This window comes from Microtus oregoni, unplaced genomic scaffold (assembly GCF_018167655.1).
Source record: "Microtus oregoni isolate MIOR12 unplaced genomic scaffold, Mior012 000000F_ref0000247, whole genome shotgun sequence".
NCBI lineage: Eukaryota > Metazoa > Chordata > Mammalia > Rodentia > Cricetidae > Microtus > Microtus oregoni.
This window is the reverse complement of record NW_024543059.1, coordinates 64281505-64298622: the sequence shown is the minus strand read 5'-3', so window position 1 is coordinate 64298622 and position 17118 is coordinate 64281505. Positions and strand designations below refer to the sequence as shown.

At 38.2% G+C, this 17118-nt stretch overlaps 1 protein-coding gene across 5 annotated transcripts in view; it reads right to left on the bottom strand.

The window, feature by feature from the left end:
• The window catches only part of Bmpr1b (bone morphogenetic protein receptor type 1B), a 301342-nt gene that overhangs the window by 170502 nt on the left and 113722 nt on the right, over positions 1 to 17118 (bottom strand). The window lies entirely within an intron of this gene.

Sequence of the window (17118 nt, the reverse complement as noted above, 5' to 3'; positions counted from 1 at the left end):
CTGTTGCAAGAAATCAAACTGCTGCCAGCTACATTCCCTGAATCATTATGAAGTCCTGAGCACTGCCAATCAGCACCTGCAGCAAGTGAGAAAAGCTATTTTCCACCAACATCCATCACTATCACATACATTCACCTTTTAAAATCTTGTGGGTTTTTTTTTCCGTATCTTTGTGAACAGAGGGATAGAGTTCTTATTAGCACACAAACTCCCATGGAGACATCCCTAGTACCATGACCAAGTTCGAAAGCACTTCTGTAATTCTCTTTATATTTGAATTTGATATGGTTTAGGATTTTTAAAGCATCAGTTCTGGCTTGTTTCTAACACTGGGTGAAAGATTGGGTTGGTCTGTGAAAGTATTCTCAAACAGTCTTGTTAAATGCGCAGCACAGGAGATGGCTGGCTAATGTCAGGAAGCTGGTATACAGTCAACAGAGAGAACAGAACAGTGAAGCCTCGCAAAAGGGCTCAGCAACTAAAGGCGCCTGCTGCCTGACCTCAGTTCACTCTCTGGAGCTCATGTGGCCGAAGGAGAGAACAGACTCCCTCGGATTGTCTTCTTCCCTCCACATGTAAGCCATGGCTAATGCATGCCTGAACACCAAAATAAGTGTAAAAGAAAACAGGAGGTGAATTAACCAAGATAAATGCTTATCTTCAATATCACTTATATTTGTGCCTTATTTCTGGCCATAGGCCAATGGGAGTACTACTAAATGTCACTCCTGTGTCTTTCCCTTTCAAAATGTCTATCACTAGAAATCATATTTCTCAAGGCTGGGCATATGTCTCAGTGGATAAGGTGTTTACTGCATAAGAATGTGGTCCTGAGTTCAGATAATAACTCTTATTTAAAAATATGGTGTGGTAGCAAGCATATGTAAACTCAAAGACAGGCTGACCCCGTAGCTGTATAGTTATTCAATCTAGCTAAAATAGCATTCCAAGTTCAGTGAGATGTCTTGTCTCAAAAAAGCAGAATGGAAAAGGCAACTGAGGAAGCCATCCCAGCCATCAACCTCTGGCCTCTACACAGGACCAAGGGAGTGAACATAGCCCCGCACACATTTGGTAATGCATATGTGTACACATAGAATCATGTGCCCGTTATATTTCTATAGGAAAAGTATGAAAAAGAAAAAGGTAGACAAACTAAAACATTCTGAGTGTATGACTCCTAAGATGTTGGTACAGGAGGGAACACACCCCTAAGTTCACCAGGGTCTGACTGATGGCAATGTAGAGAGGAAATAGTACAGTACATTTCTGATCTAATAGATGTGATAAGATTGCAGTTCTTGGAATCATAGTAGAAAACAGTGAATTGTTCATCCAAGAGTAAGGCCTTCCTTTAGGTTCTCCACTCTTTACAGTCTCTTGGAGATATTAATGCTGAGAAAATAATTATAATACAAATACCTTGTAATAAATACTGGCTTTCTCCAATATTAAGAATAAGATCTGCATAGAATTCTAGGTGGAAGAAGTTTCTAAGGCACAGTTCAGCTAAAGTTCTAATTTACCCTGTGTATCTCATGAAAAATGAAATAAAACAATTACAGTTGCCAAATAGGAGTGATTCACATACGTTAAATAAATGTTTTGAGTGCCTAAGGGCAGAGAGAAAGAGTAAAATCATTCTCAGAAAGGCCAGGATTTCTTCCAAAACTGAAAGCAAATACCAGAATCCCCAAAACAAAATATGCTAGTCAAGACATAACAACCTTAAACTGGATTCCAAAATATTAGAAAGCAACTCAGAGCCAAAGGCTGCCCTCTGGGCAGTTTACTTGTTCTTATACTAACTTCTATACTGTAGACTTTCCCAAGACCAAGTCTGAGCATGAGCCAGACCTTTACAAGATTACTAAAATCTAGTACATGAATTATCTTTGAGCTGAGTGATAATCTAATCAAGGACATTTCAGACTGTGCCTAAGGGATGGTAACTAGAGACACCCTCTTCTACTTTCCCAGCTCCAAGGACAACATATCTGATTTATCTATTATGTGAGCATAGCTTCTAGAAATGACTTCATCAGAACAGCTTTGTGACTAAAGGAAAAATTAAACTAAACTTATGATTATTCAGTTGGAAATCAAGTCAAGAAGGTGCACTCATCCAGGGGAACACCATAACTTGAACTCAAGGCTTACAGTTCATTCAACAATTATTGACCACCTAGTATTATAGCAGGTATCACCTACAGTGAGCTCTGAAGACACCAATTACCAGCAAGCTCAGCATCTAAATAATGTCTTCAATTTAAATATTTCCTTTCAGGCTGGAGAACTGATTCAGCAGTTAAGAGCATGTACTGTCCTTACAGAGGACACAGGCTCTGTTCCCGGCACTCACATGGTAGCTCACAGCCACCTGTAACTCTCCTGACGTGACATTTGATTGTAATATAGGTATCCAACTCTCTTAAAACTCAGACTTCCCATTTACAAATAGGAACAGCATATGTTACCCTACAATACTAATAGAGATAACAGTATATAAAATAAATTCATAAAGTTACCATATATATATATATATAGGCATTATATGCATTACTGAAATCATATTATCTTCTAATTGATAATTTTAACTGAAGACCTTTATGCATTCAGTTGCTGAAGATACAAAATTTTGTATGCATCTTAAAATTTCACCATCACGTCCATAAAAATGCACAGACATCCAGTCAATGATTATATATAAAAGGGAATAAATATTACTTATAGAAAAAGATAACATGCATGACTATAGCACTCTAGAGTTCCATTTTAGGAAATTGATCAATAACAAAGCATTTTTGATTGGCTCTTATTGAGTTATAGAGACAAAGAGCAAAACAGGTGCATCATTGAGTGTGCTCTTCAATATGCCCTTCAGAATCCAAAATAGAGAGGAAATGTTAACACAGTCCAAAGAAGACACATTGACAATGCTTAGAGCAAAGCATTTGGGTACCTAGCTATTAAAGCTCACAGAAGTCAGAAAGGTAGCTTAATGTTTATCCTAATAGAGACTAGTAAATTTCATTTTATGGGCCAAATAAAGATATATCAAGGAACCATTCAGAGATGAAGCGCTGGCTTCCAGGGCTCATTTACTATACAGTGAAGAAGAGTATGCTGTCTAAATACCAGAGTTTATGCTGCATAATATAACTGAGATGAAAATCACCACCATGACTTCCCCCCCTAGTTCAGATTCTGTGGTGTTATAACCAGCTTTGGAAGGACAAAATGATACTTAGGCTAATAAAACATTAACAAACTATTTAAATCCATTCCAAAGTCTGAAGAATCAAACTTACTTAGCTCTTCACATGTATTGTGTTTTACACATCACTCACTGCTGTTGAGTTAGTTGTGTAAAAGAATAGTGGACAGGCAAATCACGAACAACACTGCACATATCCCAGAAAGAAAATCTAATATATATATAATGTATACATATATATGATAAGGCAACAAAATGTCAATGGTAAGTGTTATTCATAAATAGCTGGTAATCCATGATTTGAAATATTAGAATTTTTAAAAAATATTTATTTATTATGGATACAATATTCTGTCTGTGTGTATGCCTGCAGGCCATAAGAGGGCACCAGACCTCATCACAGATGGTTGTGAGCCACCATGTGATTGCTGGGAATTGAACTCAGGACCTTTGGAAGAGCAGGCAATACTTTTAAGCTCTGAGCTATCTCTCCAGCCCCAATATTAGATTTTTTTAAGATTAGCCTATATCAGCTACTTTAAAAACTATACGTTTTTCCTTTACCAATTTCCTCATGTAATATGCCAAACTTTGTAAAAAGCATCAACACGTAATTTTGTTTAAATGCTGGCACTCTATAAGGAGACTGGATGTATTTCTACCCCTCTGAGGATACAGCACTATGATTCCAGTGCTACTGAGGTGTAGCACACACATTCTGCTCACATTTCCACATTAACCAAGCCAACAACATGTTATGATGTCATTCACCACCTAGAGAATATCTGTCTTCAGTCAACAGAGGATGGACAGGTTCAAAATGGCAACTAGATTCCATGAGAGCCAAAGAAAAGCAATGATCAGCTGGGTCAAGGAGTACAAACTTCACTTTGATCACAACAACTGTGTAATAAAAGTTCAAGAAAGTTACTTTTAGTGTAGATTGTGGAAATGAATAGTTAATAAGAATTCAAAAATATGCTTCCTTAACCTTCTCTGAAGAAAAAGATAAGGAAAGCACACGGATTTGAACACATTGTACCAGGACTAAATATTCACAGATAACCGCAATGAGTTCTCCCTCCTTGAAAGAACACATAGAAATATTTAGTTAATTGCATTTTTTCAACTGCTCGGAAAATGGTAACGTGCCAGTGCGAAGTACAAATTATAGCGCGGTTTCTTATTTCCCCCAAAATGTTGTACAGGGCATCTACCCTGGAAGTGGCTGTTTAAAATCAGGTGGCATTTGGCATGTTTGCTGGCTCTGCTTTCAGTCTTGGCAACATCACTGGAGCTCCCTAGGATTCTCTAGAACTTTCTCTCTCGGTGTTTGACATGTCCTCACTCCCCCAGCCTCTGACATGGGGCTTCCCTAGCCAGGGATGCCGATCCCACATGGAGCCCATAAAACAATGAGTGGGAGGCCTTGGCACTGCACTCAAAGATCTTCATAAAATAACATAGTGCACTGTGTGAAATGTGACATGCGGGGAGTCCCTGTAAAACTCTTTAATGGAAACCCAAGGCTTCTCCTGGAAAAGGCTGAGAAACCAGGCACTAGTTTGACAATAACTGTGGCTACTTAACGAGAGACAGCATTTAAAATAATCAGAAAGCAATAAAACCCTTAAAAGCTCTATGCAAATAAGTCAATGTTTGCAAAAGACAACGAATAACTACTCATTGTAAAATGTTTGTAAAAGACAACGAATAACTACTCATTGTAAAATGAAGGTTTCCTTATATATTGCTTTTTGCTTTTATTCAGATGTGTCAGAATACCATACAAGTCACACAGAAAATATATGCTTCTCCTTCCTCTACATCCATCACATCTGTTTTAAACTTCACATTAGACAGTAACTGAATAAGCTGCCCAGTAGAAACAGTGAAAACCTGAGGGTGCATGTTTTCTCCACTAGGGGTGCCCATAATCCACCACAGTGCTAAAGAAATGTGTGAAACTGTTAATATCTTAGAACAAAAGACTAGTGGTGTCAAAGAATTAAACTAACAAATGACACCACTGTTTCTACATTTATTAACTAACTATTTGGCAGACTTGAAAAAATTGAGTCAGGAAATCTCATTACAGTAACACAACCTTAACCTTTATCAGGAAGCCATTTTAGAAAACTAAATACTTGTACATCACACACTCTCAATCCCCATTCCCAAGGGTTTGATGTTTACATCACATAATTTATTGAAAGAAAAGGAAGCATGTTAGAGATTGTTCGTCCTTGTGAAGAAAGGAAGGCCGGGCGTGCAAGAAAGTTAGTGGCCATACAAACCTAAGGAAAGACGGATAAGGAGATCAAACTTAAGTGACCCTACAAAGTCCTCCTGCCAATGCTGTACCTTTGTAGGGATTAGAAGACTGCCTCTGAAAGATATCTAGCCTTCTTCAAATTTCTTAGAAAAGAAAACACCAACTTACGCTGAAAAAGAAAGTCTATGTATAGTTTATTTCTGTTAGGTTTGTGTACAAGGCTACCATGAAGTAACTGGAAGTGTTTTATCATTGGTAATCATTTCTAAAACTAACTGACCTAAGACAAGACTGAGGGTCAGCACAATTCCTTCCCTACAGGACAGGGAACGCTAATGTTGTTTGGAAGAGGTAAGTGACAGAGGTGACAGAGTATCTCACACAGCTCCTCTGAAGGCATGATGAGTGTGGCTTTAAAGGATTTAGAATATCTGCTGTGGGCCCCTAGAATGTAAAACCAAGAGAAAGCTCTCAGGTCCCAGAGCCCAAGAGCCAGAGGATAGCTACTATTTTTTTTTTTTTAGGTTTTTAAAATGAAAGACAAACAGCTAAGATCATGGGCTTCAGTATTGTACCCTTTATGACAATCTCAAAAGCCAGGAAGGTCCAGGTTCACGTCAGCAGACATACCTAAACTCCCATTAGGACAGGTTCCAAGTAGCAAGGAACCACAATGAAATGGACACCCAAAGGATGCACTACAACACAAGTTCCCAGAGTGCAGATGCCAGAATACAAAGTGACATGAGAAATACTAAAAAAATATAGAATGAACATTTTGCTCCTAAGAAAATTAGCTACAGAACAATAGCTTAACCCTAAAAATACTAAGCTACTTAACCTGTAACGTTACAATTTTAATAACTAATTGCTCAGCAAAGTGAGCTTGAGGGAAGAAAAACACATTAACAAAGAAGTCTCAGTATTTTATGTGAAATAATGCATGAAATTACTCTTGTGACATTTGCCATTTAAGATGAGTCCATATGTGAGAATAAAGGACTTGTTATCTCATTACTAATATGATGCAGGTATATTTATACAGTTTTCATAAAATTACTTCCAGACATCAGACAATAGGAACTGACATTCTGCAATAATTTACTTGGAAATCCTGTAGCTACTGCTATTTGTGTGTTACTGAGAGAGTAATTGCTTGTGATTAATTTCTAACCAGTTATACCTGGGAGTTGGGTTTTTAATTTGTATCATTCCTTCAATTATCTTCATACTGTCAAGTAAATGTCTTGACTTTATAAATGACCTTTTAAGGAGAGGATATAGCATTTGTTAAACTGAGTAACTATATTCAATTTTAGAATAAATATTGAAACTTGTCCGAAAAAATGAAAGGTCAGTCTGAGCATACTTTTATGTACTGTGGAGAAAGGAATAAGAATTAGTTATCAATGACTCAAAAGGATTGTGATAGCTATCTATTTCCCTGCAGGTATTAAATTTTCAGTGGCTTTTTCAGAACAAGAATCAGGTAACGTATGTTCTTTCCAGGTCATGGTTTTAGTTAATTATGAAATGAAGAAGGAGTGATGGCAGCTAGAAAAAGTCAATGATCAGGAAGGAAGGATGATCAAATACACGGTACTCAAACATTGCATATATATAACCCCTTCATCAACACTTGAAACTTTACATTTCTGTAATGTAGTTATTTTCCAATTAGATCTGCAATATCACATAAGATTTCCACCAACCAAATATAGCTATTCAAATTAAATTAAGTAAAACAGCTGGCTATTGTGGCTCGTGCCTATAATGCCAGCACCTGGGAGACTGAAACAGGAAGACAAATTCAAGAACAGGATTGGTTATTAAAGAACAGGAAAGTACTCAACAGATTTCCATTCCTTCGTGGGTGCATCCGAAGTCCCAAAGCAAGGGTGAAGAATATTTTCACCTGAGATACACAGTGTAGTTTACACCACAGACAATAATATAAAATGAGACATACATTAGAGAAGAAAAAAACTTTAAATGAGGCCCGAAGGCTCTCAGGGGATAGATAGGCAAGCCTGATTCTTGCATGTCTCAGGCTTCCTTGAAATAAACTCACCTTAGCGTTTATTGCAAGGCATACAAACTAAAACAGTTCCAAAATGCTTAGTGTAGAAAAGCCACCGAAGACTCCAATGCAAAGACACAGATGCTGATTTAAGAAAAGGTTTACAACATATACAGCTTTATAAAGGCTTTTAAAAATTACAAGGAAGTTTTTAATACAGGACACTAGTGAATAAGAATATGACCCACGGGTTTGTGTCAGAAATTCATTTTTCAAGCCACAGAAGTAGCTTGAAGGATAATATGAAAATTAGCTATGATCCCAAGATTCTCAGGTACCCTTAGTCACCAGGAGTCACAAGAGGCCCCACACTTTATAACCATGCCATTATGCAAAATTTTTGACAGGATATACAGGGCATCTGCTCCACACCTATATGCTCCTTGCAGTTCTCACTCATGAGCACAGTGAGAAAAGGAAGGAACCGAATATGTAAAGTCAAAAGAGGAACAAGAAGAGATGATTATGGGCAAAGTTTTCAAACATTCTCATGAGCCTAGTAAGCAAACAGAATGGGTGCGATGGCAGATGCCATCTATAAGATGTCTCTTTGGGGACTTCACGCTATGCACAGAACACACATGAAGTTCTTGACATTGATTTCAATAGATAGGTATTTTTAACTTCAGGAAGCTGTAGCATAGACTGATAAGTAACTCATCCAAGGCTACACCTACACACACACACACACACACACACACACACACACACACACACACACACCAGAATCTGGCATTTGTTTCCTTCAGATTATTTTTTATTGATTTTTATTGAGCTCTACATTTTTCTCTGCTCTCCCTTCCTGCCTCTTTTCTCCCCTTCAACCTTCTCCCAAGGTCCACATGCTCCCAGTTTACTCAGGAGATCTTGTCTTTTTCTACTTTCCATGTAGATTAGATCCATGTATGTCTCTCTTAGGGTCCTCATTGTTGTCTAGGTTCTCTTTGTGTATATATATCCAAAGGATGCTCAATAGTGCCACAAGGACATGTGCTCATCTATGTTCATAGCAGCTTTGTTTGTCATAGCCAGAACCTGGAAACAACCTAAATGCCCTTCAACCAAATAATGGATAAGGAAAATGTAGTACATTTACACAGTAGAGTACTACACAACAGAAAAAATATAACAACATCTTGAAATTTGCAGGCAAATGAATGGAGCTAGAAAACATCATATTGAGTGAGGTAACCCAGACCCAGAAAGACAATTATTGTATGTACTCACTCATAGGTGGTTTTTAAACATAAAGCAAAGAAAACCAGCCTACAATTCACAATTCCTTCAGATTTTACACTGGTTATTAATGATATTTGTCTTGCATGCAGGACACTTTGGGAAACACTAACTTAGAAACTATAGTAAGTTAATGACCCCCAAAGGTTATGTCTACACAGGACAGTAGAAATATGGAATCTGCAGATATAATTATCTCAGATGAGGTCATACTGTATAACGTGAGCCTTCAATTTTTCTTCTGAGAAAAGAAAAGAGAAATCACAGGCAGAGACTGGCCTCAAGCACAATGCAAGAAAAGCCAAGGAGAGCTGAGAGCCACCGAAGACAGGAAAGGCATGAAGGTGGTCTACCTTAGGATCTTCACAGGAAGAGTGGCCCTGAGGATACTCAGGCTGCATATGTTCAGACTCCAAGCCTATACGAATGTCTGTCGTAAGCCCCATGTTATGGTAATCTCACACTGAACTCTGTGACTGTAATACAGAGGAAGGTCATGAAGAGCTGATAAGAACTATGAACAGTGCTCAGCTGATAAGGCAAAGAATACGAGGCTTTCATAATGCTTTGTAGAGAATCCTGAGAGGAACGTACTAATGAAAGTGATGAAAAGACCCACATTCAGCCACAGAGATCCATCAGTCACCTTTACTCATGACCAGACTTTATGAAATGAATCACTACCTGTAATCAAAAGACAGAGCTGGAGATGAAACGCTAGGATCAGTGGTGCGTGGATGGCACAGAGGCCCTAGGAAAGAGTGATGATATCAAAGATAATACTACAGAAAAGGAGGAGAGGTTGATCTTAATACAACCCGAAGAGTTTATATTAAGGTTCTTTCTTAGTGTTGAGGAGCACACAAAGGAGGGAGGGACTGGTCGTCAGCTTAGTGGAAGGGAAGAAAACCCCAGCTGTTTGAGTAAAGCAGGTCAAATGCAAAAATGTTCACCAAAGGATTTGGTAAGGGACTTCAAATGCAGTGTATAAAACATCCCACACACATGCTAGGAAGTAGGTAACTTCATTCTAATGGATCTGGACAAACTATGTCAGTCAGGGAAAATATAATTCTTACAGAAGGCATCTTGTTTATTGCTAAAGAACAAATGAGTTGTCTGTGACGTATTTCAAGAGCACACTTCCACAAACCTTTTCACCGTTCAGCCTGGGATGACTCAGACATATGGTGTGGGATGTCCTTCTGTATATGTATTGCTTTTATTGGTTAATGAATAGAGCTGTTTCAGCCTGTGGCTTAGCAGAATAGAGCTAGGCGGAAAAATTAAACTGAATCCTGGGAGAAATAAAGCAGAGTTAAGAGATGCCAAGGAGCCTCCAGGGGGGGAAAGATGAGAGTCGCAAGCTCAAACCATGCCAGTAGGCCACAAGCCTCATGGGAAAATATAAAATAATGGAAATGGGTTAATTCTAGATGTAAGAGCTAGCTAGGAATATGCACAAGCTACTGGTCAAACAATATTGCAAATAATATAGTTTCTGTGTGGTTATTTTGCATCTGGACAGCTGGGAATGAACGAGTGGCCTTTTACTATAGGCATGCATTCCCATTAAGTATAATTAGAAAGGTTCTACTACACAGGTGATGGGTGACCCATGCTAGTAGGTAAGCCACCAGCTCTTCTCTGAATGAGCTCATAAGATTACTGAGAGGCAAAAGAGTAAGCCATCACAAATAAATATATGCATCACACCTGAAACACATGACAGCAATAAGCTATGGAATCCAGAGTATAATAAAAGAAACCTCTAATTTGACCTAGGTATTCCAATATGCTGTCACTGAGACAGATATCACTGTCTGATTTACATTTTAATAAATGAGTTAGGAAAAGAAGGTATGGAAGAGAGAGAGAAGGGGGGAAAAGGGAGAATGGGATAGAGAAGGGGGCAAACACTGGCAATTACCTTGTAAGTGGCCTGAGCGCTCTTGACACATGACTGGCACCCACCTGGGTAAGTGAATGATTGACAAATAGTTTAATTTTCTGTTATCATAGTGTGGTTCTCTTTCCCTACTCTGTGCAATGCCACTCAGAGTCAGAAACCACCAAAGAGGCTTCTGTCTCATGTAGGATAGATAGGTGTACTGCCAATGCCATCAGACAGCTTATGGTACATTCAAGAATGTGCATTTGTTAAAGGTGGATGACAGAAGATACTGAATCTCTTTCAAGCTAACCCTGATCCTACCTCCTCGGCTCTCCAGCAGCCTGACTAGGCAGAAGCACAGGCATGTGCATTCAGCCCTCCTATATGACAGATTACACATGCCAGAAGCAGTGAGGAGCAACTGAGTATAAGCACTGCTCCAAGAGGTCTTTGAACAGGACAGCTCTGAAACAGTCTGAGCTACCCACCTGGAGATGAGTAGAACAAGCCTGGCAGAGAGGAAAAACCTGAAGGCTGCTCTGTGAAACCCACAAAACTGACCAAGTTACAGCAGGAAACACAAATGTTCTTTGTAACTGAGTAGACAATGAAGGCTGTATGACTTTACAGTGGTTAGCAGACCAGAGAGAAGGAAGCTGAAAGGAGACATCTTTCTTGAAAAAGTGTAAGGTGTGTGTATGCAAATTATAAAATAGTCTTATATGAGTTTGCTACCTCTAGTATGAATATTTGTGTGAGTTTTTGCAATATAAGACACAGACAAATATCTAAACTGTATTGGTATTTGGAATGGCCTATATTATTTAACAAATAGCAAACAAGACAAAGGTTTTAATTTTAATTTGTTCTTCAAGAGTTTTGTCAAAGCTTTTACAAGGCATTTGGGCTCTTAAGTCAAGCACACTTCACCATAAAGTGATTGATTTATCAAAACAGCAACACAAAGAATATACCAATAGAAGGGATTATTTGCTTTTTCAGCCAGGAAAAAGTGGAGTCACCAGAAAGCTTGTGAACTGCATCCAAACAATATTCAGCACAGAAAAATCTTGGCTGAACAGAAACTGAGATCCTAGACAGGAGCAAACCTCAACTCTGAACCTCCACTTTAAAACTCATCAACACCATTTTCTTTTCTTATTATCTATCAAACATTCCTTTGTGATAGAGATCTCCTCAAAACAGAAATAAATACCTGTCACTAACACAGAAAAAAATTAAATAGCAGAAGAGATTATGTTTCTCTTAGTAAACATAAAACTACCAAAGTTAAAACCAAGATAGAGCAAATACCCATTATGACTGAACAGGCATGCTCAGCCTGCTGGTGACAACAGTGAGCAGGAAGGATGGATGCCCAGCAGGGTAGAATTCCTGGACTTCTGTCGGATAGCCCTCAGCAGTGCACCTGAGGGCAAAGGATTGCAGAATCCCCAACTTCACCACAGTGACTACCATTAGGATACGGTAAGAACAAAGAGGGGAAACTCAAGGAAAGATACTGTAGGTGTAGCATTCACTCGTCAAAGGAAAGTGGTTTTCATAAAACTCAAGCCAACAGAGAATAGAGGTAATTGTTTGCTAATTAGGTGTGAAATAACATGGGCAATTATCACACAATTGAGACTATCGGATGACTACAAAACTACTTTTAAAACTAGCATAAGCTATTCTGCATTAGTAATCCTTTGTTTTTATTGCAGATGCAGCAATAAATGAAGTCTACAGATCCTAAATACAATTGAAAGTTAGCAAGATGTTGTCAGTCCAAAGCAGTACAACGAAAAAGGAAAGAACACTTGTCGTCTAATGTATAAAGAATCAAAAAAGTCATTTATTTTATCCTGTGCTAATCTCAGAAAAGGAATTCATAGAGGCAAATATGCTCACCTTAGACTAAAGAAAACATCACCATCTCTGAACAATGTGTGTAAAGGGAGTCGCAACCATAGCGTGACTCAAGTGAAGAAGTCTGTTCCAAAATAATTCATCCAAAATAATTCATATGGTGCCTGCCAAAATATGAACTAAAAATTCCAAAGCTGAGAGCTATTAAAAATAAACTATTTGAAACTTAGACCAGAATGTGTCATACTGCTTTTATTTCTCTTTCAGCATTGACCCATAGAATTGTGTGTGTGTGTGTGTGTGTGTGTGTGTGTATGCATGTGCGCCATTGCATACATATGGAGGCCAGAGTAGGATGGTAGCTGACAGCTTCCATCTTTCTCCATCCTATTGCTGTGGAGTACAGTATTTTACTGAACCAGAAGCTTGCCATCTGTTTCGGCTGGGCTGGCTGTCCAGAAAGCTTACAAAATCCTTTGTCTCTACCCTTCAACACTCAGTCTCTAGGCATCTATTGCCATGCCCAGATTTTAGATGAGTCCCAGGGATTCAAACGCAGGCTCTCATGCTTGTACACCAAGCTCTCTTACCCTCTGAACCACCTTCTTCCATCCCATAGAACTGGGGAGGGGGCTTGTCATGTAAAATAATGCAATAATTCAGGTATCATTTCCTTGATATTCACTATGTAGAAAAATAAAGCAAGTCAGTGTGAAGAAGTTATTTCAACACCAACCTTTTCCATACCTAAGTTTTTCATGATCTACTTACTTTAAGACACCACAGTAATCATCTCCATAGTCACTGCCAGAGGAAAAGTTTTGCAGTGTGTTCCATTTTGAAATAAGGTCAAGTATATATTATAACATCAAAATTTTCCTAGAAATTTACTACAGAGACAATGCAATGAATTGCAAGAACAACTCAAGCAAGGGCAGAAAGGGAAACAGTTGTGATTTTCTAAGTCACTGTTATTTAATAAAAACTGCTCTCTACTTCTTAAAGTATTAAGTTTAACTGAAGGGACAAGGTGCTGAAAAGAAAAGGGTTTGAAATCATCACCATATGCACAATTGCTATGAAACTACATTGCCATGAGCTATATTGCTGCATACTCTGGGAATTCCCATGAACTGCAGCCATTTTCATGCAAATCATCATAGTCAGATTGTTATCATACATGATACATGATGATTATGCAAGACACAGGGGACTCACTAATGTAAAGAATTACTATACAGGATACACATCTACAACTTTTGCATTTACTTGATGTGCAGTCTATATTTCCATAAGATAAATGACAGACTGCTATTACTACGGTTTCTAACACATTAGTAGGATTTTTTCATAGAAAACAATGTTCCTGTGAAGTTGCCTATTTCTCTTAAAACACACAGACATATACACAAAGACACACACAATCACTTACAATGCCCCTTAAGCTGAAGAGTTTTAACATAATTCAGTTAAGAGTTGTATAAAACAAATACATTTGGAAGAAAATGATTTGCCTTCCTAATTTTTCATAAAGACTTTCAAGATAGTCTTCAAGATTACGAAATATAGTGATAAAAAAAAGAAAATCACCAAGAACAAAACCAAACACAAATCAGAAGTTAAGTCCCAGGCAACATAGAGACAGGTATATACAACCCATCTCACTGCATGTAAATAGGTCCTAAATAGCTAGGAATCCAATGATAACTGAGATATCACAAAGGAAGGGGGTGATAGGAGAAAAATGGAGCTCCAAACTTTAAAATTCAGGGAGCTGACAAATAGTCCAGTGTTCTGACCCAGCGGCATTCTAGGGGATAGGTAGGAACAGAATAACACAGCAGTCTCTCATATTTTCTAATGTGAGACCTGATTGGGCAGAAGATATGACCCAGTAATGCTATGGATGACTAACAAGTGTGTGCTACAGGCTTGATCCTATATCCTCCGTGTACTCTGTCAACACAGCTGAACTCTATTATGTGCCAAGAATTTATTATTCAACACACTTGTGAAACAAAAAGATCTGCTTCCTGTCCTCAGAGAACTTCAATTGTACATTGAAAATTTATAAAGTCAATTAAGTAGTTTATAAAAGAGATCTGCCAGTATTATCATCATAATTAACAAATTTTATTCCTTCCCCCAATATTAAATATTACTAAAATGTATCCAAAAAGATATATGCAAGTCACACCAAAGGTGTTGATTCTAACAATGATTAAACTTGTCTTCTTTTCTGCTAACAGAAATAGAAGACATTTTAAGTTCATTAATATTTCAAACAAAAAATAATTTTAAAGGTATAAGCCATATATTTAATAAAATTATAACAGAAAACTACTCCAAACTAGAGAAAGACAAAAGCATTCCAGGGTTGGTTGGAACACTATATGGACATGACCATGAGGGAACCTCCCAACATGTTATATCTTAAACACTAAGCACAGAGAACAAAGAAAAATCAAACAAATTCTTAATGAACAGCACCACATGGCATGAAGCAGTATATAATATATTAGTATGTAATATTTCTGAGTTCACTGTGTGACTAAAGTGTGCAAGAGTTATTCATTTCTCAATGTCAACTGCTTCCTGAAAACTCACACAATATGTAAAGCCCTCCAACATTCTACTGTCAAATCAGGCAAAAAAAAAGTTCAGACATGTACACATGGATTTTTATATGTCCCATAGGTGCTCTGCTCCATCTTATGTATAATATACAGGAAGGGAGGGGAAGTTGAATGCCCTTGTTCAAGTACCCTTTAGTGCAAGCAGAAGAGTTCCTCCATGGCAGATGAAGACAAGCAGTCATGGACATCCTGGGTCTCAGTCCACACAAAGTTTCTACTTTCCCAGAAACTTTCAAAGTGTTTTCTAAGAGGAGAATACTTCCTCTTTTTACATATTCCATATTCCAGACCCAGTTGTAGATATAAGGTATATTTTACAGATCTAATAAATGGATATTTTGATGCTAATTTAATCTCTATTTGTGGTATTATGGGCAATTTTTGTAGCCATCTGACTCAATAATTTTATAGAACTGAATAGCTACTCAAGTATAAAATAGGAATCTCTCAGTCTTGGGAAATGTGTTCTCAGGCTTCAAGACTTTCTCTAGATGCTGCTAGCATATTCATTCATAGTAAGAAAAACAGCCATGTGGTACCTAACCCCTACAAAGATCCAAACATAAAGACCTGGTGTCCATGAGGCACTGCATCCAAAGTAATGAGCCAGTTTTAAAAGATTTCCAAGCATGTTTTATATTATAAAAAAAATCTTTAAAAAATAAACCTGTAGGCCCATATTTCTACATTGAATGGTGACCAAAATCCCAGGCCACAGTTTTCATCTGCCACACAGGAGGTGGTCACCTCCCTAACAAAGGGTCAGGATATGTTAATGTCATCTGATCCTTCTTCATAATTTGGAGGATGCCTGAAAAGAGATGTTAATTCAGCCTACGTGACAGAGCTGGCATACAGAGCAGAAAGACAGAAAGACGTGACAGGGCAGGTATAGGTAGATGTGTGGACGTGACCACAGCCATTTACCTGGTTACCCAGGAAACAGAATGCTAATGAATTTCCCCCTCAGTTATGTTTTGGTATATAAGGCAGTTTGGAGAATAAACGCAGAGGAATTTTCAGGATGTGAATGGAGGATTTCAAGAGGGAATCACTCCGGATAAAGCCATGTGAGTTGTGTCTTTATTCCCATCCCTCCCCTCTGGTCCAGAGAAATTAGGGTCCGGGCTAGTATCAGACCCGGCCAAACACCTCCACCCTTGATGGAGGACACCAAGACAACATGACCCACTGAATCAACTAAACAAGGCTCACCTGAGCTAAGAGAGACCATAGCAACCATAGGGCCTGCATGAATCTGTGCCATGTTCTCTGTGTATACATTATGACTATTAGCTGGGTGTTCTGTGGGACTTCTAACAGCAGAGGTGGGTGTATCTCTGAGTCTTTGACTTGCTCTTAAGATTCTTCTCCTTCTATTAGGTTGTCATGACCAGTCTTGACGTGAGGGTTTTAGCCTTGTCTTACAGTATCTTGTTTTGTCCTGTTTGGCTACAGGCCTGCTCTTTCCTGAATAGTTGGTCAAGAATAAAATGGAAATCAGAGGAATCAGAGGGGGAGTAGATCTGGAGGAGAGGAAAGTCGAGTGTGGTTAGGAGGAGCAGAGTGAAGGGAAAATGTGGTTGGGAGGTATTGTATGAAGAATGTATTTGCAATTTAAAAAATTAAAAAAAAAACTAACCCCTTTATATATGCTACTGTTACATTCTATTTTATTTTGTTTTCATGTCATTGCAGGTGAAACCCATTAGATGAACTCTAAGGTGCAAGTAATGAGTCTCCTTCCACCATTGAAAACACTGGCTCTTTCTTGATGTAGGATGTCCTTCTATATATGTGTTGTTTTTATTGGTTGATGAATAAAGCTTTGGTGGCCAATGGCTCAGCTTCGTAAAACCAGGTAGAAAATCCTAACAGAGAATACAGAGAAATAGGAAGAGTCAAGCAGAA